This window comes from Anabrus simplex, chromosome 6 (assembly GCF_040414725.1).
Source record: "Anabrus simplex isolate iqAnaSimp1 chromosome 6, ASM4041472v1, whole genome shotgun sequence".
NCBI classification, from domain to species: Eukaryota; Metazoa; Arthropoda; class Insecta; order Orthoptera; family Tettigoniidae; genus Anabrus; species Anabrus simplex.
The window spans coordinates 203,489,154-203,514,763 of record NC_090270.1 but is presented as its reverse complement, the minus strand read 5'-3'; the positions used below and the strand labels follow the sequence as shown (position 1 = coordinate 203,514,763).

General features: G+C 43.4%; 1 protein-coding gene across 1 annotated transcript in view; it reads left to right on the top strand.

Moving 5' to 3' along the window:
* The window catches only part of LOC136875653 (centrosomal protein of 104 kDa), a 321,673-nt gene that overhangs the window by 169,562 nt on the left and 126,501 nt on the right, over positions 1-25,610 (top strand). The window lies entirely within an intron of this gene.

The window sequence follows — 25,610 nt, the reverse complement described above, 5'->3', positions numbered from 1 at the left end:
TCGCACCGACACAGATAGGTCTTATGGCGACGATGGGACAGGGAAGGGCTAGGAGTGGGAAGGAAGCGGCCGTGGCCTTGATTAAGGTACAGCCCGAGCATTTGCTGGTGTGAAAATGGGAAACCACGGAAAACCATCTTCAGGGCTGCCGACAGTGGGGTTCGAACCTACTATCTCCCGAATACTGGATACTGGCCGCACTTAAGCGACTGCAGCTATCGAGCTCGGTTATAAGAGCTTAAATGAAACTCTGGATTGACTCACATTAGCGCTCGTAGTGGTAGAAAAAGGCAAACTGCTACCGGATAACGATGACTGAAAAGGATTGTAATTTTTAAGAATAAATACAATTTGCTTAACGTCGCACCGACACAGATGGGATAGGGAAGGCGTAGAAGTGGGAAGAAAGTGGCCGTGGCCTTAATGAATGCACAGCCCCAGCATTTGCCTGGTGTGAAAATGGGAAACCACGGAAAACCATCTTCAGGGCCTGCCGATAGTGGGGTTCGAACCCACTATCTCCCGGATGCAAGCTCACAGCTGCGCGGCCCTAACCGCACGGCCAACTCGCCCGGTAAGAAGAATAAATAAAGAATATCTTTTATTTACCTAAAATTCGTAGCTCATATCCCTAGGATGTTTTCAACATTGAGTTGCTTGCCTGAAGGGATAGAATTGTGGTTTTTATTTTTATTGTCTTAATTTTCATTCCTTGTTTATTAATGTGTTGGTTTATCTTTACAGGTATGTTATAGTGTAATGTTTCTATTTAACCGGTGTGTTCGACAGACTGGAAAGTTTTTAAGTTATACTTGACAAAAGTGATTTAGAATACCCTTCACAAACGTTTTTCATATTTTTTTCGATACAGTGAAAATAAAGAAAATATGAGTGGTGGTCGCCTGAAAGTCCAAGAGCCGATAACTAAAGTTGCCATGGAGATCATAGCGGCAACGTTTTAAAATGCTTTGTACACTCGACTGTGCGAAAATTGGCTAGCACAGAAATATTCAATTTTATACATTCTTGAGACGCGAAGATATTCGTAAACTCTGGATAGCCGGTGGCCGAAGAAATAATACCTGGAATCCTACCACGTGTAAAATATTATTATCCTATTTCAAAAAAGAGGATTTTGAAAATCATCTTTTACGACGTCCAACTTTTGTGCGGTTGAGTGTATATCTGTCTGTACTTTTGAAATATTGATCTGACACTTGGTTTTTATACTAGAAGGAAGAGATCAAATGCAAAAAATTAGAAAATAATAATAAAACTACAAGGACCAGATAGAGCCTAGGAAACGAGTGGGCTATGTCATGACAAGCCGCTGTCAGGGAGAGGCTCTTCATTTACGAACTTCAAAATCTCAACAACATGAGCGTCGACAGAAATTTAATCATTTCCTTCAGATTATCCCAGTTTCATCTTGGGTCGCTGAAGCCACCCAGGCTCATTTTGGATTTGGTCGGGGATTTAAGGCCGGATGCCCTTCCTGACGCCACGCGATTCTTGAGATGAAAATCTTAACCCAAGAATCGACTAGGATTCGAACTTCAGCCTTCTGGGTGAGAAGCCAGCAGCTAAGCCACTGAGCTAATCACTCCCCAAATAATAATAATAATAATAATAATAATAATAATAATAATAATAATAATAATAATAATAATAATAATAATAATAATAATAACTAGCAGTTCCCCGCTGGCTCCGCCCGCAATTTACAATGTATGGTGTTGTTCGTTACTATCCTCACGGATGTATTTGCAAAGTTCCGACTTAATGAAATAAAGCACATGATCTGCTGCGGTAATAGAATGTAATATTGTGTCAAGAAAACACTTGAAAATACATTGCACAAAGAAATTGAATTAAACGTTCCTTGGAACAACACTACGCGCCGAACTATTAAAAAGTCCTTCAAAGATCTTCGTCATGGAGACAAATGTACTCATAACTATTCTCATAATCTACCAATGTAAGTAGTTATTACCTCAAAAGAAAGCGCTTGATCCACTGAACGTTTTTAGACCAAAACGAACTGCGTACCTCAATTAGAACGAAAGATATGTTTGGTTCAATGAGAAAAATGTTGAAGAAATGAGACGTCAAATTTAATGTGCACTCATAACTTTGTTCAGAATAAACCAATTTGAATAGTTAAGATCTGAAATGAAAGAGCCTGATCCACTGAGTTTTCTTAGTCCAAAACGAACTCCGTACCTCAATTAGAACCAAAGATATGATTGCTTCAAAGATACAAAAAATTGGAAAAAATGAAATAATTTGAGGAAGGTGGAAGTTAAGTGATTTATAGTACCTGATGACAAATTTGTGCATGAATACCTTTAAGTTAAAAACAAAAATTAAGGAAATCGACCGAATAGAATGGCCGGACTGACTGACTTCAGTTTTCATCAATTTGTTTAATATATAGATAATAATACACGTATACATCTTATTTATATTCTTCGCTCTTGGTCGTACAGTATATGCACTTATAACTCAGGGACTCCCAAATAATTGGGGTCAGCACAATATGTAGAACGGCTGCGTGCCAGCGTGAGATATTATGTAAGCTTATAATTTAAGACCCAAAGGAATTAACCAGCCATTACTCAAATCCGCGATCCGTTCAGGATTTGATCCACAGTCCACTGAACCGAAGGCCACTATGCTGAACATTCAGCTGAAGAGCTGGACGTATATGTTATGTACATATTTAGTCAGTATTTATTCATGGGTTTATTCAGTTTCTATTTACTTTTTATCAATCTGATGACCACTTCTTTTACTACAGAGGACAACCAGCAACCGGAGAAGGGCAGTTTGAAAAACTAGCACAAATACGAGGAAAAATAATCCAGATGTTGAGTTGATGTCTGGTAGAAATCCAGTCAAATGCTCGCTTCACCTCTGAATATCTGATCTGGAACTCGGTTTTAAATAACTTATGTGCCTAGAAGTGAGCTGTGTTCGTGCAGGCCAAAGAATTAGCTATAACTCACAGTCCACCGCTTTCTTTACCAGATAATCTGAGAAAAATGATGTCACCCGTGGAAAGGACAGTTGAACAACGCGAACGGTAATTCATATCAGCTTCAAGAGACCGGCCGACCGGCCGTTAATATGAATAGTTAGAAATTTGTGTCAGAGTAGGTGGAGGAATAGTATTACAGCCTTCTTTCTATACCACATTGTGGCTTCACGGGAAACTTTATTGACATTGATCTCTTATTTCTCAGTGCTATCCTTCATCTGGGATCACAAATTCGCTTAACGCTGTCTTCCATATGGAAAATGTACCGAGCGTGCTATGAAGCCCCATGTGTAAAATATATTTCAAATGGTCCAAATAAATTCCTTCAATATTTACATTTGTAAATACCTCACTAAACACATGTGTTTCAATGCAGTTTATAAATTTAGAAAAGGACAGTTAAAAGCACGAAGTGAAGTTCACCTACGAAATAATCAATTACAAGATTGATAGTTTCGTTCCCTTCTGAATTTCCCTGTGCTGTTCCCGAAATTAAATAAGGTCAGCCTATCAAAAATCACAACTTTGCAGACTATGTGGTGTCTAATAACTAGGGCTTGAACTTCTACTGTCAAATCATACTTTTTCTTGGACTCTTTGTATAAATCGAAGTTAGACACATTTCTATTTTCTATGAACACGATGACACGGTTTCAATTGGTCATATTAATACATATTTTACTATAATTTATCATTCATATTTGACCAAAAATGGTAGACCTATAGAAGCATATTTTGGTCATTATAATAGTTCATCAATAGGTTTATTATTTACATATTTTGTGGCTATAATAACAAATTACTTTCTTTGTATTTAGTTATTTTGCATTTACTTTCCTTAAAAATATTCTGTGGTTAAATGAAATTTTGCGAGCAGTAAGTTGTAAAATTAGAAGCGACAAGTTTGCTGCAAGTCTGCTGTTTGGATAACAAAAGTTTACATTTTAGATAGTATTCAATTTAAATTGTGCCGTATTTCCAAGTTCTATGTTGGTTGTTGTTGCTGTTTGGATCATCAGTCCATAGACTGGTTTGATACAGCTCTCCACCACCCTATCCTGTGCTAACATTTGCATTTCTACGTAACTACTACATCCTACATCTGCTCTAATCTGCTTATCATATTCATGCCTCGGTCTACCCCTACTGTTCTTACAACCTACACTTCCTTCAAAAACCAAGTGAATAAGTCCTGGGTGTCTTAAGATGTGTCCTATCGTTCTGTCTCTTATTCTGGTCAAATTTAGTAAAATTGATCTCCTCTCACCAATTCGGTTCAGTATCTCATCTTTTGTGATTTGATCTACCCATCTCACCTTCAGTCAGCATTATAGGGAAATTGAAGTAATAGATGGTATTAGTGATCATGAAGCTGTTTTTGTGGTAGTTAAAAATAAATGTGATAGAAAGGAAGGTCTTAAAAGTAGGACTGTTAGGTAGTACCACATGGCTGATAAAGCAGGCATGAGGCAGTTTCTAAAAAGTAGCTATGATCGGTGGAAAACGGTAAATATAAATGTAAACAGACTCTGGGATGGGTTTAAAGAAATTGTTGAGGAATGCGAAAACAGGTTTGTACCATTAAGGGTGGTAAGGAATCGTAAAGACCCACCTTATTATAATAGAGAAATAAAGAGACTAAGAAGGAGGTGCAGACTGGAAAGAAATAGAGTTAGAAATGGCTGTGGAAGTAAGGAGAAATTGAAGGAACTTACTAGAAAATTGAATCTAGCAAAGAAGGCAGCTAAGGATAATATGATGGCAAGCATAATTGGCAGTCATACAAATTTTAGTGAAAAATGGAAGCGTATGTATAGGTATTTTAAGGCAGAAACAGGTTCCAAGAAGGACATTCCAGGAATAATTAATGAACAAGGGGAGTGTGTATGTGAGGATCTTCAAAAGGCAGAAGTATTCAGTCAGCAGTATGTAAAGATTGTTGGTTACAAGGATAATGTCCAGATAGAGGATGTGAGTAATACTAAAGAAGTATTAAGATTTACCTATGATAATAATGACATTTACAGTAAGATACAAAAGTTGAAAACTAGAAAAGCAGCTAGAATTGATAAGATTTCTGGGGATATACTAAAGACAATGGGTTGGGATATAGTACCATATCTGAAGTACTTATTTGATTATTGTTTGGTCAGAGGAGCTATACCAGATGAATGGAGAGTAGCTATAGTAGCCCCTGTGTATAAAGGAAAGGGTGATATACATAAAGCTGAAAATGACAGGCCAGTCAGTTCGACATGCATTGCATGTAAGCTTTGGGAAAGCATTCTTTCTGATTATATTAGACATGTTTGTGAAATTAATAACTGGTTTGACAGAAGGCAGTTTGGGTTTAGGAAAGGTTATTCCACTGAAGCTCAGCTTGTAGGATTTCAGCAAGATATAGCAGATATCCTGGATTCAGGAGGCCAAATGGACTGTATTGCGATTGACCTATCTAAGGCATTTGATAGGGTAGATCATGGAAGACTACTGGCAACAATGAGTGCTATTGGACTAGAAAAAAGAGTGACTGAATGGGTGGCTATATTTCTAGAAAATAGAACTCAGAGAATTAGAGTAGGCGAAGCTTTATCTGACCCTGTAATAATTAAGAGGGGAATTCCTCAAGGCAGTATTACTGGACCTTTATGTTTTCTTATATATATCAGTGATATGTGTAAAGAAGTGAAATCAGAGATAAGGCTGTTTGCAGATAATGTTATTTTGTACAGAGTAATAAATAACTTACAAGACTGTGAGCGGCTGCAGGGTGACCTCGATAGTGTTGTGAGATGGACAGCAGGCAATGGTATGTTGATAAACGGGGTTAAAAGTCAGGTTGTGAGTTTTACGAGTAGGAAAAGTCCTCTCAGTTTTAATTACTGCGTTGATGGGGTGAAAGTTCCTTTTGGGGATCATTGTAAGTATCTAAGTGTTAATATAAGGAAAGATCTTCATTGGGGTAATCACATAAATGGGATTGTAAATAAAGGGTACAGATCTCTGCACATGGTTATGAGGGTGTTTAGGGGTTGTAGTAAGGATGTAAAGGAGAGGGCATATAAGTCTCTGGTAAGACCCCAACTAGAGTATGGTTCCAGTGTGTGGGACCCTCACCAGGATTATCTGATTCAAGAACTGGAAAAAATCCAAAGAAAAGCAGCTCGATTTGTTCTGGGCGATTTCCGACAAAAGAGTAGCGTTACAAAAATGTTGCAATGTTTGGGTTGGGAAGAATTGAGAGAAAGAAGAAGAGCTGCTCGACTAAGTGGTATGTTCCGGGCTGTCAGCGGAGAGATGGCGTGGAATGACATTAGTAGACGAATAAGTTTGAATGGCGTTTATAAAAGTAGGAAAGATAACAATATGAAGATAAAGTTGGAATTCAAGAGGACAAACTGGGGCAAATATTCATTTATAGGAAGGGGAGTTAGGGATTGGAATAACTTACCAAGAGAGATGTTCAATAAATTTCCAATTTCTTTGAAATCATTTAGGAAAAGGCTAGGAAAACAACAAATAGGGAATCTGCCACCTGGGCGACTGCCCTAAATGCAGATCAGTATTCATTGATTGATTGATAACAAAAGCTTCCATTCTCTTTCCTTCTGAGCTATTTCTCGTCCATGTTTCACTTCCATACAGTGCCATGCCCCAGACGGAATTCTTCAAAGTATCTAATTCCTATATCAATGTTCAAAGTTAAATTTCTTTTCTTAAGAACAGCTTTCCTTGCTTATGCTAGTCTGCATTTTATGTCCTCCTTACTTCTGCCATCGTTAGTTATTTTACTACATAAGACTTTGTTTCCTAATTTACTATTTCCTGCATCACCTGGCTTCGTTCGACTGCACTCCATTACTTTTGTTTTGAACTTATTCATTTTCATCTTGTTCTCCTTCTCCAAGACTCCGTCGATACCATTCAGCAATTTCTCCACTTTTTCTACAGACTCAGATAAAATGACAATATCATTGGCAAATCTCAGAGTTTTGATTTCCTTTCCTTAGATTGCAATTCCCTTTCTGAATTCCTTTTTGTTTTCCTTCACCGCCTGTTCTATATAAAATTGAAAAGGAGAGGGGACAAACTGGAGCCTTGCCTCACTCATGTCTGGATTGCTGCTTCCTTTTCATAGCCCTAGATTCTTATCACTGCAGATTGTTTTTTTGCACAGATTATAGATAATTCTTCTTTCCTGATCCCAATCACCTTCAGAATCTGAGGTCCATCGACTGCCTTTTCTAGATCTATGAACGCCATGTACGTGAGCTTGCCTTCCTAATTCGATCCTCTAAGATCAGACGTAAAGTCAGGATTACGTCACGTGTTCCTACATTTCTTCTGAAGCTAAACTGATCTTCTCCCAACTCGGCTTCAATATGCTTCTGTAAATAATACGAGTGAACATTTTGCAGGCGTGAGATAACTAATGATGCGGTAGTTTTCACACTTGTCAGCACGTGCTTTCTTGGCAATCGGTACAAACAACATTCTGCTGTTTGGATGGCGCATCTCCTCTATCAAACATCTTGCACACTAAATGGAATAATCTCGCCATGCTGGTTTCTCCTAAAGCATTCAGCAATTCTGAGGATACGTCATCAATTCCGGATGCCTTGTTCTTATTTAGGTCTCTCAAAGCTCTGTTGATTTCTGACCTCAACATTGTGTCTCCCACTTCATCAGCACTGCAGCCTCTTCTTGTTCCAAAACCTTATCATCTACTTGTTTACCTTGATACAAATGTTGAATAGTTTCCTGTCATCTTTCTGCTTTGTCGTCGTTCTCTAAACGTGGTTTTGCATCTGAGCTCTTAATATTCATACACCTGTTATGCGAGGGCTGAAAATGAAGTAGTGGCAACGTAGTCCAGACACTCGCAGGAGATCGGACATGCGCAAATAGGATATGGGAGGGGTCAGGTGGCGCTGTTGTCGACGTGCAATGTGCATTTGACGGCCATCCAGTTGGGAGTGGTGTTGTTGTGTGGCGTTGAAGTGAAGAGTGTCCATTTCACCGCTCTAAAGCATGTTTTCAAAAGGTGGTCAGCGTTCGTGGATTAAAACCAAGGTTACCAGTAGCAAAACGCATCAGAATGTTATCGAGGATTACGTGAAGCCTGTGGCGAGAATGCATTACCGTATAGGACTGTTGAACAATGGGTCAAGGCATTTCGTGCTGCTCGGAATGAGACTGCGGATTTGCACCGCACAGGTCGGCCGTCCACTCCTCAAGATCCGATTGGCATCGTGAAGGGTCTCGTTTCCGTAGACCATCGATGGACTGTCCGGGAATTATCCGTAGAGGTTAGTCTGTCATCAAACGGTGTGGCACATACTGACGAGATGTCTTAACTTGAGGAAAATAGCGTCCCGTTGCCTTCCACATCAACTCACCAACGTATAAAAATAGCACCGGTACGCACTGGCTGGCATCCACCTGGACAGATACCGCAACGAAGGAGATGCATTTCTGCAGCGTATTGTCGCTGTGGACATGAGCCTACGAGCCTGAATTAAAGCGTCGATCGAATTAATGACGTCACCCAGCCGGATGAAGCTTATACTAAATTAAAAGTAAACTCGTGTCCTCATCCCGATGTGGTGCAGCGCTTTTTCAGGCACACCCCAATGGAGGTGAGCTGCAAGTGCCATTTTAACCACATACCAGCCCTCCTGCCATTCTTAAATATCTGGCAGTACCGGGAATCGAACCCGGGCCACCGAGGACGGCATGTATTAGTGCTAACTGTTACGCTACGGAGGCGGACGAGTCTTATGCTGATTGTGGCATACGACTACGAGGCTGTTATTCTTACGCATGCTGTGTCTGAGGGACAAACCTGCAACAGTGACTACTATTGCCCATCTATGCGGCGCATACGTGCACGTTTATTGCAAGACGATCGCCCTATCGTGTCGCATGACAACGCAGTTGTTATATCGCAAACAATGTCAAGCTCTTATTGCAACGGTGGCAATGTGAGGTCTTCGAACACCCTCCGTACTCGCCTGACATGAGTTCTTGTAACTTCGGCCTGTTTACGAAGTTGAAGGAGCACCTCCGCGGCCACCGAATTCCTGACGTGGCATCTATACTCCGCGCAGTAGGGTGCTCCGTCGCTGTCATCAACAGAGAACGCCTTGTGAACGGTCCCCAACGGCTTCCCGACATTTGGCAAAATGTAATAGACTTTGCGGGTGACTACATTCAAGGAATGTAATGCAATTGTACTTGTCAGTTCATTAACTATTGCGTTCTATCAATTTGCCACTACTTTATTTATAGCCCTCGTATTTCGATATTCGTTAAGGTATAAGCGTATCCATATTTCTGGGAGTTTTAGGTCATACAAATCCGAGCCCTACAGTGCAAAAAAAGTAATATTTTAAAAGAATTCCAAGCTTCCGTTGATAGATAAAGTATTGTCATAATACTGGTATTTTAGCCGCTTCTGGTTAATTTCTCTGGTTTGGGGACTGAATGTTTTTGTCTGTCTACATACACTTCTCTCCAGTCACACTCAATACACTACACTATCGACCATCACAGAACCATGCAATAGTATTGTACATATCCATCACGTAAGGTTGGCCGTAAAATGGCGACACACATTGCACCCGCAATTACACCCGAGTGTACGAAAAGCTTCACAAGAAGGAAAAGGACTACTCCTTCTTCTTCTTCTTCTTTTGTTACCGCTTTCCCCACACATGTATGGTCGCGGGTGCGAACTGCGTCGCACATGTGGGTTTGGCCCTTTTGTACGACCGGATGCCCTTCCTGACGCCAACCCTATATGGAGGGATGTAATCACTATTGCGTGTTTCTGTGGTGATTGGTAGTGTGGTATGTTGTCTGAATATGACGAGGAGAGTGTTGGGACGGACACAAACACCCAGTCTCCGAGCCAGAAGAAATAATCAGAAGCGATTAAAATTCCCGACCTGGCCGGGAATCGAACCCGGGAGCCTCTGAACCGAAGGCCATTACGCTGACCATTCCGCCAACGAGTCGGACAAGGAAAAGAAAGACTGTCGGTATAATAAAAAGATTTTGGAAGATATTTTTCAAGTCCATCTGGAATGATTAACAAATAATAGACGAAATATGAATTCTTCAAAGATAGTATAACATGAAGAAAAAAACACTATGTAGTTGTTACATCTCTTCAATAAATTTCTTCTAGGTTCTGGTATGTCTCTTATTACAGCCAAAAGGGATATTCAAGAGTGTATGGTTTCAAGCATGAACGAATCACCATAATTTTCCGTGCAATACAGGCGAAAGCTCAGTTGATAGGCAGTTTCTGACCTTATAGGGATAATATTACGCAAGTACAAATACTTACGATCTGGTCAATCAATCAATCAATCAATCAATCAATCAATCAATCAATCAATCAATCAATCAATCAATCAATCAATCAATCAAATAGTTATTTCAACTCCTACCCCGCGGCTCTTTGGCCGTAGATAAAAGAAAAATTAACGAGATACGTGTTGTTGAGGAGGATACGTCGTGCATACATGACAGGAGAGGAAGGTACACTGACTGACAGAGCAAATGCAACACCAAGAAGGAGTGGTCAGAACTTTATACCAATTGCAGGGTAGACTGACGTCACTGAGGTATGCTCATGATGTGAAATTTGCCGCTGTGCTGCGCACGTAGCGAACGATAAATGGGACACGGCGTTGGCGAATGGCCAACTTCGTACCGTGATTTCTCAGCCGACAGTCATTGTAGAACGTGTTGTCGTGTGCCACAGGACACGTGTATAGCTAAGAATGCCAGGCCGCCGTCAACGGAGGCATTTCCAGCAGACAGACGACTTTACGAGGGGTATGGTGATCGGGCTGAGAAGGGCAGGTTGGTCGCTTCGTCAAATCGCAGCCGATACCCATAGGGATGTGTCCACGGTGCAGCACCTGTGGCGAAGATGGTTGGCGCAGGGACATGTGGCACGTGCGAGGGGTCCAGGCGCAGCCCGAGTGATGTCAGCACGCGAGGATCGGCGCATCCGCCGCCAAGCGGTGGTAGCCCCGCACGCCACGTCAACCGCCATTCTTCAGCATGTGCAAGACACCCTGGCTGTTCCAATATCGACCAGAACAATTTCCCGTCGATTGGTTGAAGGAGGCCTGCACTCCCGGCGTCCGCTCAGAAGACTACCATTGACTCCACAGCATAGACGTGCACGCCTGGCATCGTGCCGGGCTAGAGCGACTTGGATGAGGGAATGGTGGAACGTCGTGTTCTCCGATGAGTCACGCTTCTGTTCTGTCAGTGATAGTCACCGCAGACGAGTGTGGCGTCGGCGTGGAGAAAGGTCAAATCCGGCAGTAACTGTGGAGCGCCCTACCGCTAGACAACGCGGCATCATGGTTTGGGGCGCTATTGCGTATGATTCCACGTCACCTCTAGTGCGTATTCAAGGCACGTTAAATGCCCACCGCTACGTCCAGCATGTGCTGCGGCCGGTGGCACTTCCGTACCTTCAGGGGCTGCCCAATGCTCTGTTTCAGCAGGATAATGTCCGCCCACACACTGCTCGCATCTCCCAACAGACTCTACGAGGTGTACAGATGCTTCCGTGGCCAGCGTACTCTCCGGATCTCTCACCAATCGAACACGTGTGGGATCTCATTGGACGCCGTTTGCAAACTCTGCCCCAGCCTCGTACGGACGACCAACTGTGGCAAATGGTTGACAGAGAATGGAGAACCATCCCTCAGGACACCATCCGCACTCTTATTGACTCTGTACCTCGACGTGTTTCTGCGTGCATCGCCGCTCGCGGTGGTCCTACATCCTACTGAGTCGATGCCGTGCGCATTGTGTAACCTGTATATCGGTTTGAAATAAACATCAATTATTCGTCCGTGCCGTCTCTGTTTTTTCCCCAACTTTCATCCCTTTCGAACCACTCCTTCTTGGTGTTGCATTTGCTCTGTCAGTCAGTGTATAAAGATGATTTGATATACCTGTGCGGAGAATGTTGTGGACAAGCGAGACCGAAGGTTTCATACCTCTGAAATATTCAATCATTAACGCGATTAAATGTAGCTATTATGTAACAGGAACAAACATTATCGCATCCATTAAACAGCATACATTCAGTGTAGATAACCTGTCAGCTCTGGTCTTTTTCATTCAGCGTTAGAGTGCTATCATATCTGAAAGGGAGGAGATATAATTTTAACCAGCAAGGTACAACAAGTTATCCAACAATATATAAGATTTTACAACGACAACTATAGTATAAGTCTGTGTGACATGAGGTGTTACGAATACAAAGAGAGAATTCAACTAATGCATATTTTGAGGAAATAGCAATTGAAAATATCTAATTCGGGCGAACTCAACAAGAAAGGTCTTACAAGTGTTGTGTAGTCCTTCAGATAAATATACTTATTTAGAAAACATGTAAAAAAAATCTGCATTCTAAATTCTTTAATATTTTTCAGGACTTTAATCAGAAAATTAGAAAGCTACAGCACAGGAATTGCCCAACCAAATCTTCTTTTGCAACGTTAAAAATGTTGTCCGCCTCTGTGGTGTAGTGGTTAGCGTGATTAGCTGCCACCTCCGGAGGCCCGGGTTCGATTCCCGGCTCTGCCACGAAATTTGAAAAGTGGTACGAGGGCTGGAACGGGGTCCACTCAGCCTCGGGAGGTCAACTGAGTAGAGGTGGGTTCGATTCCCACCTCAGCCATGGTTTCCCACTTCTCCTCCAGGCGAATGCCGGGATGGTTCCTAACTTAAGACCACGGCCGCTTCCTTCCCTCTTCCTTGCCTATCCCTTCCAATCTTCCCATCCCTTCACAAGGCCCCTGTTCAGCATAGCAGGTGAGGCCGCCTGGGCGAGGTACTGGTCATACTCCCCAGTTGTATCCCCCGACCAAGAGTCTGAAGCTCCAGGACACTGCCCTTGAGGCGGTAGAGGTGGGATCCCTCGCTAAGTCCGAGGGAAAAACCGAACCTGGAGGGTAAACAGATGATGATGATGATGATGATGATGATGATGATGATGAAAAGTGGGCCGATGACCTAGATGTTAGGCCCCTTTAAACAACAATCATCAATCAATCAATCAAATCATGATGAAAAGTATGCTACATTTCTAGTCAATCATGTCGTCGTCAGCGTTATAATTATCTTCTTCTTATTCCCGTATTACTTGAATTTGGAACGTTCTGATGTCCAACAAAATACTTACTCCACGGCAAAGGGATACACGACAATATCTCACGTACCGGTATATCCTCTAGTTTTGCAGGGGGTCGTAAACATGTTTGCAGATTATTTTCACTCACGAGACAGCATTTTCCGGATTCGTATTTTTTAGACTTTCCTAATATTAACTCAGTTTTTAATTCCGTATTACTGTATATTCTTTGGTACACGCTTCCTTAAGTAGTCGAAGAGGGAGGGGTGGGTTCACTAGTAAAAGGGCTGATTACCTATTTGCACTTGCGGTTGAAGGAATGTAGAAGGCGTTTTTGTAACGGAAAGAAGCCGGTTTTAGTTAATCCATCCTAGACATTAGATCTCCAGCTTCACAGTAATGTCCTATTACTATCAACACTGACTCATGATAGTAGTAACTCATTGTAGAAGAAACAAAATATGTGGGTAGGTTCCTAAAATAACTTGTGATCTTATTTATTTCAGACTGATTTTCGAAAGAAAGATTCTGACGAAGCAGCCGCTTGTCACTCTCGTTCCCAGTAAACCTATAGGCCTACACAGGAAGCACTTTGTTTTTTGTAATGGAAAGAGGCCCTTTTTACAGCGTTGGGAAGATGGAGTCATCTGCAGCGTAGGTGTCTACAAGATAGTCGGCAAATGGTTGAATCATGGCGGAAATAAAATATCTTCTATGAAACAGTCTTCTACTTCCTCTGTCCGAAGAAGTGGAAGTCCAAATATTCAGCGCAGCCAGTGTCCACACTCCGAATTCTTGTCCCTATACTCTCTGGACAGTCCGAGGTGTTGGATGTTCCTCCACCACGACTGAGTAAGATGTAAAAGGCAACCTGAAAATGTAGCAAAAGTCCTTCATGATATTAAACCAAACCAAATCCCCATGGCGCAACAGCCCCGAAGGGCCTTGGCGTACCAAGCGGCTGCTGCTCAACCCGAAGATCTGCAGATTATGAGGTGTTGTGTGATCGGCACGGTGAATCCTTTCGACCGTTATTCTTCTGACCTCGCCGGGAATTGAACCCGAGGACTTCAGTTACGAGGCAGGCACGCTTCCCTTAAATCCTACACCGGTACTTTATAATAAGTATTCAATATTTTTCCACAGTTGGTAACTTTCTCGAGTCATGATACCCTTTAAAATCAATTTCTCTTTAAACGAAGGAATGGTCTGGAGATATTGGCATCTTGAAGTACAGACCAATTTTCGCGATCACAATACTTTCTTTATATACTACGTATACAGGGTGAAGCGAAATTCGCGCACTCGGGCGTCGCAGCGCGACTCCTCACATGCCAGCAATAAAAGAATGTCTCTCACAAAAGTTCGTCCTGCGAGTACATCCGGGAGAAAAAGGTAGTTGAAGAGTGGCAATCTGGCAACACTGTAACCACATGTAGGGTAACTACCTCTGTCAGCACATGTTAATCGTGCTGTACAGTTCGAGCAGTGGATAGAGTTTTGGCTAGCATGCAGGAGGTCGAGGGGTCGATCCTGGGTTGAAGCGTATGTTTTTTAATTTCGTAAATGTAGTCCAGGTGGTATGGTATCTGGCATCGTAATCGTCAACAGCGATTGCAGCGGGTCCTCTAGAAACCATTTGCACTTACATACTACGATCCTAGGAATTGACGAACATAAGTTTTCATTGGTCAGCTTTGCTAGCTGCTTTACGTCGCACCGACACAGATAGGTCTTATGGCGACGACGGGACAGGGAAGGGCTAGGAATGGGAAGGAAGCGGCCGTGGCCTTAATTAAGGTACAGCCCCAGCATTTGCCTGGTGTGAAAATGGGAAACCACGGAAAACCATTTTCAGGGCTGCCGACAGTGGGGTTCGAACCGACTATCTCCCGAATACTGGATACTGGCCGCACTTAAGCGACTGCAGCTATCGAGCTCGGTGGTCAGCTTTGAAAGACGCCCTTTCCACGTCGTGTGCGTGAATTTATTCGCACCACTTCATCTACTAGATGCGTTACAACGTGTTCAGCGTTACTAAATTTTGTAAATGTAGGATACATGTGACCTAAGAAACGGTGTCTTACTGTATTATAGTATGTTTTGTCCGATGGAAATTAGCAAATAGAAAAAGCGCCTCAACGCAGGATCGAACCCTCGACCTCCTGCATGCTAACCCAAAACTCTATCCACTGCACCAACTGTACAGCACGACTAATACGTGCTGACAGAGGTAATTACCCTACACGTGGTTACAGTGTTGCCAGATTGCCACTCTTCAACGTTCTTTTTCTGCCGGAATACTCGCAGGACGATCTTATGTGAGAGACATTTTTTATTGCTGGCAGGTGAGGAGTCGCGCTGCGACGCCGAAGTGCGCGAATTTCCCTTCACCCTGTATACCGTAGTCCAAGAAAATCCACAGCCTGTTTCCAGTCATTCGACCGGGTCAGGAATGGAATGAATGAAGCCCCCATCTAGCGGCGAGGATAGGAATTGTGCCGGCTGCCGAAGCCTGTCGCACTCCTCTGGGACAATGATTAATGAATGGCAAATGAAATGAAATGATAGTAGAGAGTGTTGCTGGAATGAAATATGACAGGGAAAACCGGAGTACCCGGAGAAAAACCTGTCCTGCCTCCGCTTTGTCCAACACAAATCTCACATGGATTGACCGGGATTTGAACCACGGAACCCAGCGGTGAAAGGCCGGCGCGCTGCCGCCTGAGCCACGGAGGCTCCTATACCGTAGTCTAAGGGAGGAAATAAAAGTAAAACTTATCTGTGAGGGTTGAAGAAGGTATGTGTACTTTTGTACGCAATGTGATGACGGGACAATAGCCTATGTAGATTAAAACAGACAGCCGATGCAACTCGAATACCCCCCTTCGAAATGACTACCGACGCAATTCCGCAAGCTAGCTGGTGTCAATTCCCAACCGCCGGTGCAACTCGGCAACTGCCCGTAAAAGCACAGAAGTTTACGTAAACAAGGAGTGTTACTCGCAAACACTCCACTCAAAATCTTTGCTCGGTTTATTATCGAAAGGAAGGAGTGTGACTTCAATAAAGTTAATTCATATTATTGTTCTCTACGACTCGTAATGCGAAAAGAATGACATTACAACATTTGATTCATGTTGAGTTCGCCTTTGATCTTCGCAATGCCTCATATCTAGTATCTCCAATTATTAATCCTTCAATTTTAGCATAAGTAAAACATGCTGGAAACTAATCCTGAGCGGGGCCTGTCTAGGGTATATAAGCAGTGAAGCGAGATGTTCTATCGACCAGGCCCGGACTCCCAAAACACGCCAACAAAAAGCAACGTCTCGAGAAAGGTTAAATGTCAGCCTCCAGTGCAGACTTTCGTACGACTCATTTCCATGAGACTAGGTCAAGAAGGTATTTTTTTTTTTTTTGCTAGGGGCTTTACGTCGCACCGACACAGATAGGTCTTATGGCGACGATGGGATAGGAAAGGCCTAGGAGTTGGAAGGAAGCGGCCGTGGCCTTAATTAAGGTACAGCCCCAGCATTTGCCTGGTGTGAAAATGGGAAACCACGGAAAACCATTTTCAGGGCTGCCGATAGTGGGATTCGAACCTACTATCTCCCGGAAAGAAGGTATTTATAGCGGGAATATTGTTCAAAATTTACCCAATGGAACGATAATAAATTATTCGCTTGCAGACCTAGAAATCTATTAATTTCTAAGAAAATGAACTCATTTAATATTTACAAAATAAATCAAAAGATATTTAATTTTGCACAGATCGATGTCTCCATGTGATTCAGTCTTTAAGTGAGCCAAAGTTTAGAAAATGGTATATTTCTGGGTGTCAGCCTCCAGTGCAGACTTTCGTACGACTCATTTCCATGAGACTAGGTCAAGAAGGTATTTATAGCGGGAATATTGTTTCAAAATTTACCCAATGGAACCATAATAAATTATTCGCTTGCAGACCTAGAAATCTATTAATTTCTAGGAAAATGAACTAATTTAATATTTACGAAATAAATCAAAATATATTTATTTTTGCACAGATCGATGTCTCAATGTGATTCAGTCTTTAAGTGAGCCAAAGTTTAGAAAATGGTATATTTCTGGGTGCACTGGAAATTTTAAACCATTTCCACACCATATTTCGTACTTGTAGTCTATGCCGTCTCCTTTGGCTTGGTTACCAATTCCGTCACAACAGAGCAAAATTTATTTTCAGGTAACCTACTTCGGTATCCTCTTTACTGTAACCGATTTTGTGAAAATCCTGACAGAATTATTTATCATCATCATTATAGTCCAATTTAAACCATTATAGAGCATCCTTCTCATTAGCTGGTATATTTTTCAATGTACTCTTTATTTGAACTTGTAACGGTGTGTACCATTCAGCAATCCTTCAAATGTTTGGAGTAAATAAGAAATGCCCAGTGATGACAACCCTTACCTGACGTGTGAAATACATATGTTTAATAATCCATATGGAACAGTTCCGTATGTCGGCTTCTGGTACAAGGCAGACGTGTACGGAACGGTTCCGTAAATTGTCATCGATATTTTAAAGACACAGCAGTGGCGTAAATTGAGTCCAAGACGTGGGTTATCACTAGACTTAGGTTACCCCTTTGCGATGGTTGGTTTAGTGAATGACAAGCCTTTTAAGCGTTTTGAACTGCAACGAAGAACAGTTGCCTTATGGATAATACAGGATAACAGGGGCGTAATTACCCATACTATATGGCCTTAAGAGTAAAAGAGAAAAGGTTGCACATAACCGGCCATTAACAAAAGGCAAGGAGGCGAAACACCAACACTCCTTATAGAAATTACTAAAAACCTAAGTGGGTTTACGGCCAAAAGATACAGATGTTAATCCCATACTACAAGAGGGTGACTAAAGGAGGAACCTTTAAAGCCAAGACGAGATTTAAAAAATTTAGAGAACCGAGATCGATAGCTGCAGTCGCTTAAGTGCGGCCAGATAGTTGGTTCGAACCCCACTGTCGGCAGCCCTGAAGATGGTTTTCCATGGTTTCCCATTTTCACACCAGGCAAATGCTGGGGCTGTACCTTAATTAAGGCCACGGCCGCTTCCTTCCCACTCCTAGCCCTTCCCTGTCCCATCGTCGCTATAAGACCTATCTGTGTCGGTGCGACGTAAAACAACTAGAAAAAAAATTAGAGTCCGAAAACTTTAGTCACCTAATTGCAAGGTTGAATGGGAGACGGCAGATAGTCACCACTCTTCTTTCCCTTACATTACATATTTCGCGGTAGGAAATAGAAACAGAATCCTTATACTTCGCCGAAAATCCTACATTTAAACCACCAGTTTACAAAGTTATATTAAAGGAAAACGGCTAAACCTTCCCCTCAAACTACCCGCAGGCGCTATCACATGTTTAGGAAAATTCTGCCATTACCTTCTATCGCTGGATATTCTTCAAGCAAGCCGCACCCCTGCCTCCTAGGCCGCCGTCAAGTCACACTGCCAGGCACTGGAGCAATTCAGACAAGACGGCCTCAAAGTGCTCTGCTTATGTAGTTCTGTAAGGGGAAGCTTCCCGATTCAATTGAACCACACTTTCCTGATAGGCTGGATTCCTGTACACAACCCCGGTTTTGATCGGCTAGAGAACATATTTACAAGCATCTGATATTTAGATTACAGTAGAGGAGGAACCGGCTGAAGTGTTGACAACTTCGGTATTTAAAAAAAAAAAAAACAGTCTTCAGAAAAAAGGTTACTAATAACAAAAATGAAATTTTCTAAGTTCTAGGTTTGTTTTTGGTGCGTGAGAGTGAGCTAGCAAATCGATGTTAGAGCCATCTAACTGTAGAAGACGAAATTCTTTGGAAGTTTACAAGTTCAAATCCGTTGGCATAGATGGCCGTAGAGAAGGCGCGCAGTTTCAATAGCCGCGGAACCGCTGGTATTATTATTTTTATGTTCATACACGTCATACACACTAAACACATCACACTATTTGCTGCTTGCTTGCTGCTTGTTGTTTTAAGGGGCCTAACATCGAAGGTCATCGGCCCCATCACACTACCAACCAACACAGAAACATATGACGTCCCATCATACAGCGTTGCCGTAAGGAAGGATATTCAGCAGTAAAACTAGACCTAACTACGGTACGGGCTGACTAATGAATTTAGTAATAGGTCAGGAATAATAATAATAGCAATAATAATCTTACTTTCCCCCTGTGGGTGGGGCCGGTAGAATACACTCACGGTATCTCTAGCCAGTCGTAAAAGGAGACTAAAAGGGATCCCAGAGGCTTTCATTTTTGTAGCATTTTTGAGCCTGACATTGCTTCCAGTTATTTGTGTCAGGCTACTCACTTTCATATTTCTTATCCGATCTCCCTTGGTCAACTGTTGTTCTTTTTCTGTTCCGACGGTGTTAGGTTTCCGAGGCGTAGGGAGTCTTTCATTTTCAAGCCCTTTATGGTGCTTGTATTTCTTTGGACAATACATTCATTCTAAGCATTGTTGGAATTTTTCAAATTTTGCTTAGGATGGTTGCCCAGTTATGCTTCCTCTTGAGTCAATATAAACTTGATAAACTGCATTCCTTCAGACCATTTACAAATTAAACTGACCAATTAAAGGATGCTGTACATGAAATATAGGCATTAGTGTAAGTAACCACCAAACACACACTTTCTTTGAAATACAGTATACTTTACTTTGCAAGTTTTCATTCCCCATCCTGAAGGGGTGGGGCGGGCCACCTAGAGAGTGTCGCCCTCTCTCTGGCCAGGAGAGATGACGGGGTTAAGAAGAAGTGAGAAAAGAGGGAGATGGATAAAATGCGGTATGAGTAAGTAATAGAGATGAGAGTAAAGGACGTGTCGGTTATCGAGTGCTTTAGTGACCGATTTACAAAGACAGATGGGCTATGTGCGAGGTGTGGAGGTTAGAGTGGTGTGCTTGGGTGGAGATGAAAGGTTAGAAGTTGGAGGGTAGCGGTGAGATTACAAAGGGAGGTAGTGAGAAGACGAAGGAGTTCGAACGTCGGAAGGGGTGTAGCGAAGAAACTTGTCGGGGGAAGGGGCGGACAGACCGGTTGATGAGGTTCGAAGGGAGGAGGGGCTGGCCGGGGGCGACGAGATGTGTTTGGAAGGGAATGGCGAAGTGGTAGGGGCGGTGAACGAGAGGGTTCCACTTTATACCGATGGCGGTAGATAGTTGCTCCGTTTTGAATAAGATGGTGTACGTCGTTGGCAGTTGGAAGGTGTAGTCAGACCAGGTATGTAGGACCGGAGGCGTTCTGGATCCTGGACGCACGGCGGGCGGGGACACCAGCTGCTTGAAGTTCCCGGAGTATTCCCCGTGCCGAGATTTTACGGTCGATGCCGCGAAGTACACAGCTAGGCATAGCTGTGGATGATGGCGGTAGCTGCGTTGGCGACGATAGAGACTCGGCGGTTGCTGCGGCGTCAGCATGTGAAGATGGTGGCGGTGGCGGTGCTGCGTGGGAATCCAAGACGTTCGTAGGGGGTTGCTGGGGGATAGATTGTGCTGGAAGTGAAGTAAGAGGAAGGGATGGTATCATTATTGACGAAGGATGGCAGGTTGTTACAGTAGTGGGGGGAGTATTGGAAGGGGTAGAGACTGAAGTCGTAAAGGTGGTGGTAGTGGTAGTCGTGGGGGAAGTGGGAAAGGGGGGCAGTGACTCTTCTTGCGGCGTCCTGGGTGGAGAATCAACTTCGGCGAGCAGGATAGCAGGATCTGTGTTGAGTTGGGCGATGATGTACGGAGGAGTAGGCTCCACTTGGTAAAAGAGTTGATAGATAGTAACGCCGATGTCGAGGAGACGGGTCACATCGTCCACTCTGGGGAGATAAAGAAGAACCGCTGATGACCGTAATCCAGTAGTGCCGTCCAACAGCCTGCAGGCATCGTAGATGAGCGGTTGAGCGGAGTTCGTGACAGATGTCAGTATCGGTGAGAGCGGGATCAACACCGCTGAGAAGACAGGTGTGCATGGTGGTGTTGGGAAGGCTGACCTCCAACTAGGTGCCAGCTTATGTGTTTGTCTTGAGGTCGGCTGGGTAGTGAGTATAGATGAAAACCACCCGGCCGAGCAAAAGTTTTGAAGGTGCTGCGACGGAGAGTATGCGTCCGCTCCCCAAGAGAAGTGTGAGATCATGGAGGGTTATCTCTCCCCATCATCATCATCATCAGGTCATTTCATTCCCACCCCAGTAGGGTGGGCGGGCCATCGGCTCAACGAGGAGCTCTGCAGCCTTTGAAAAGAAAAGAAAGTAGAAAAGAATAACTGTGTGGGTGTATGTATCGTACATACCAGAAAAGGACGATAATTATTGGATTGGCTCAGAGAGACCGCGACCAACAAGGCGGAACCCAGGGAGGACCCGCAAAGCCCTCGCACGAGTGGACCACACGGACACCAGGAGAAAAGAGGCGAGAAATTTATTTATTTACTTAGCAAAGTATTTTGGGCGCGCAGTTCAGAAATGGAAACACTATACGGAAGTGCGTACAAGAGTATTTACATAGGTTGCGCAGGTACAGGTAGAGAGTTCGGAAGGAAGTTATATTGAGGAGGACAAGGGTAATATTGTAGGAGCAGATAATATAGGTTAATTGTGATATTGGTGACGGAAGTGGCAAGTAGACGGAGAAGTTCCAGGATGGAGAGAGGCGGTAGGCTGAAACGAGGTTGTGGAACCGGGGGGTAGATTGCTTGCGGCGGTGGGGTGGGGTGGGTGGCGGTGCTGGTCGAGAGCGAGGAGAAGGGGGACGGGAAGGAGAGCGAGGAGAAGGGGGACGGGAAGGAGAGCGCACGGCGCGGGGTGGGGTGTCTCTCCCCCCCCCCCCCCCTGATACAATATACTGGTGATTCAAATTTTGCACAATGAATGATGATGACATTACATAGATAATACTAGTTTGTATGTAGATACGATAATAAGCTTTTGGCTTTTTTTTTTCACAGAGAACTTTGCTCTGCGTCTTCAAAAGGTAATCTCGTTTGTTCACGTAAGACCTCTAAAAATGAATGAAAGTTTGAATGACTTGAAATTGAGAATGCTTTACCGTTGTCTATAGTAAGTGGTACTCTCTTCGCCACTAGATGGCTCCCTATGCGCAGTGCGAACCATCTCGTGATGAGGAGAATACGAATTTGGAAAAAAATCGGAAAGAAATAATAATAGTGAAAGGACACCTATATAAATCCTTAATGGCTGGCAACCACTTATGACAAAGGGTGTCCCTGTTGAAATGCGTATTTCCACAGCTTCCCGTATAATCTCAGACCTGTAGTGTTTAGTGTGGGTAAGAGCTCGAACATCGGGTCGGCGGATGCAGGGTGAGTCTGGGCCTACAAGTGGTCACGGCTGGTCCGTGGTCCAATAGCTCTGCACTCTGACCGGCCAACCGACCAGAGGAGGGATGGCAACGACTCGACGCCTCTGAATTCGGGAGACGGAGAGGGGTTGTTCCCCACCTTCGGCTGTCTTGAAAATTGTTTTCCTTAGTTTTCCATTCTCCTGCACTAAGGTGAATGCCGAGACAGTTCCTAGTATAGGCAACGGACGCCTACACCTCACTTTCTCCAAGCATCTCCTGGTCTGAGAGACGGCGTCACCGTCTAAGGGGCTCACCTCCCCCTTCAAGGAAGGAATGAAAACATGTTAGTAGTAATCGAATATCTTGGAACGCGACATAGATTGGGCGTGCTCAGCTATTGCTGATTTGTCTGGCTGGTTGAGATGGATATTACGTTGCTGTTCCTTGATACGAGTACCAATGGACCCGGAATGTTTGGCCAATGTATACCTTGCCGCAAGTACAGGGAATTTTGTACACCCCAGGGTGTATTTTGTATGGCTTATTACTAAGAGTGGTGCAGCCTTTGTAAGGTAGACCCTTCAACGATGACGGGCACCATGTGTTATAAGTACAATGTACCTTTAATAAAATAAGGAAACAACATCTTGCACTGATAAACTTTATTTTACAGGCAGATAAAATAATACATGGTAGTACACATTGCTATTCAACATACTCACTATTCTTATCCAAGCTCTTGTTCCTCTGCATCAAAACATCGATCTTGGCAAGGCTGAAATCTGCTTCCAGTTTCTGAAGCTACGTCATGACGTTCATCCTCGTGCTTCATCAACGATCCGAAGAGATGGAAATCACTGGAGACCTGGTCGGACGGTCATCGCTCAGCCCAGCTCGACAAGGTTTGCCTTTTTCTAGGTGAGATAAAGAGACTAGAGCTGTGTCAGTGTGTGTCTTTTTTTGGCGGAGGGGGAGGGGGGGGGTGCCGTGAGGCTCCGCCCCGCCTCACAGCCCGTGGTGACCTACCTGTTTGGACAAATGACCGACAAGCGAATACTAACGCAGGAACATAGCCTAGTACAAGAGTACAGAATAACTTGAGGTGCAAAGGCTAGTCTTCTGCCAGCTACTTCCACCCCTCCGTAAAGGAGAAGTTATGAGAAACCTCCCTAAATCCACCAGGCAATCCCATATCTCCTTTCGGCACTGGTTACCCTGTCGCGGTCATACCAAGGCGTCCCAGGCGCTAGACCACTGCCGCTCAAGAGCCACTGTCTCCCCCGGTCCATGGCCGCCTGCAAGGCTTTCAAGGTAGAAAATGAAGAAGATAATGAAATAAAAAAGAACTTCTGACGCGCGGTCGAGAGAGAATAAATAAATAAAATGTAGTCTTGCAAACGACCATGCGGATGGCCAGTAATGCGAAAGCTCTTCCCAAAGGAGCTACTTTGCATACCTCCTTCAAATTCCGATATTATTTCAGCAGCTACTTATAACATTAAGGACGGACCGCATAGATAATATGGTGCCGCATCATTGTTGTCATAGGTGGTGGTGGTGAATATTGTTTTAAGAGGACGTACAACTGGGCAATCATCATCCGATAACACTAATCCCGGGGGGGGGGGGAGTAGAGAGGATCCGACAATTAGAAAAATGAAGGTGTCGGCCAAAGAAATACAAAGTCCACTACGGGCATGAAAATGAAAGATCCCTAGGCCTCGTGACTTAATACCGTAGGGGTCTGAAATGAACAAGAGTTGATCAACTGAGGTCGGATGGGACAGATGAAAGTGAAGAGCCTGACACAAGCAATGCCAGGGCTCATCTAAAGACCCCGTGGTCGCCAACCCACGCTCCCAAGTTAAGAGTCCCTGGAGCCCCTTTTAGTCGCCTCTTACGACAGGCAGGAGATATCGTGGGTGTTATTCTACTGCCCCCACCCACAAGGCAAGTTAAAGTATATCAAAGCTCCCACAAACTTTAAGTCTGGTAGAAGAGAAATAACTGACATGGCGAGCATCACATCTGGACTAGCATTCATCTCTGGTCTTCTAGGGGTAATTCCCGTAATATTGACGTTGTTACTGCTGATTGTTTGACTAGAAACTAAGGAATAGTACAGGGCAAGGTATATTGCGGAAATCATATTAAGGAGGTTGTCAAGAAAGGTTACAGATTTCTCCACGCGGTTATGAGGGTATTTAGTGGGTGTAGTAAGGATGCAAACGAGAGGGCGTATAAGTCTCTGGTAAGACCCCAGTGTATGGGATCCTTACCAGGACTACTTGATACGAGAACTGGAAATAATTCAAAGGAAACCAGCACGATTTGTTCTGTGCGTTTTCCGACAAAGGTGTAGTTTTACGAAAATGTACAAATTTTGGGCTGGGAAGACTCGGGAGTAAGGAGACGAGATGCTCGACTATGTGGTATGTTTCGAGCTGTCAGTGGTGAGTTCGCGAGGAATGATATAAGTAGACGAATAAGCTTGAGCGGTTGTTTTAAAAGTAGGAAAGAAGTATGAAGATGAAGTTGGAATTCAAGGGGAAATTGGGACAAATATTCGTTGATAAGAAGAAGAGTTAGGCATTGGAATAATTTACCAAGAGAGAAGTTCAATATATTTCCTAATTTTTTGCAGTTATTGGAGAAAAGACTAGGGAATGTGCCACCTGGACGACTACCCTAAATGCAGATCAGTGGTGATTGATTGATTGATCGATTGATTGATTGATTGATTGATTGATTGATTGATTGATTGATTGATTGATTGATTGATTGATTGATTGATTGATTGATTGATTGATTGATTGATTGACGGGCAGGAGATATCGTGGGTGTTATTCTACTGTACCCATCCAGGAGATCGATCAATTGATTGATTGATTGATTGATTGATTGATTGATTGATTGATTGATTGATTGATTGATTGATTGATTGATTGATTGATTGATTGATTGATTGATTGATTGATTGATTGATTGATCAGTGACTTATGCTGGGATCAAGACGTGGCCTACCAGTAGACTTAGGTTACCCCTTTTCGTTGGTAGGTT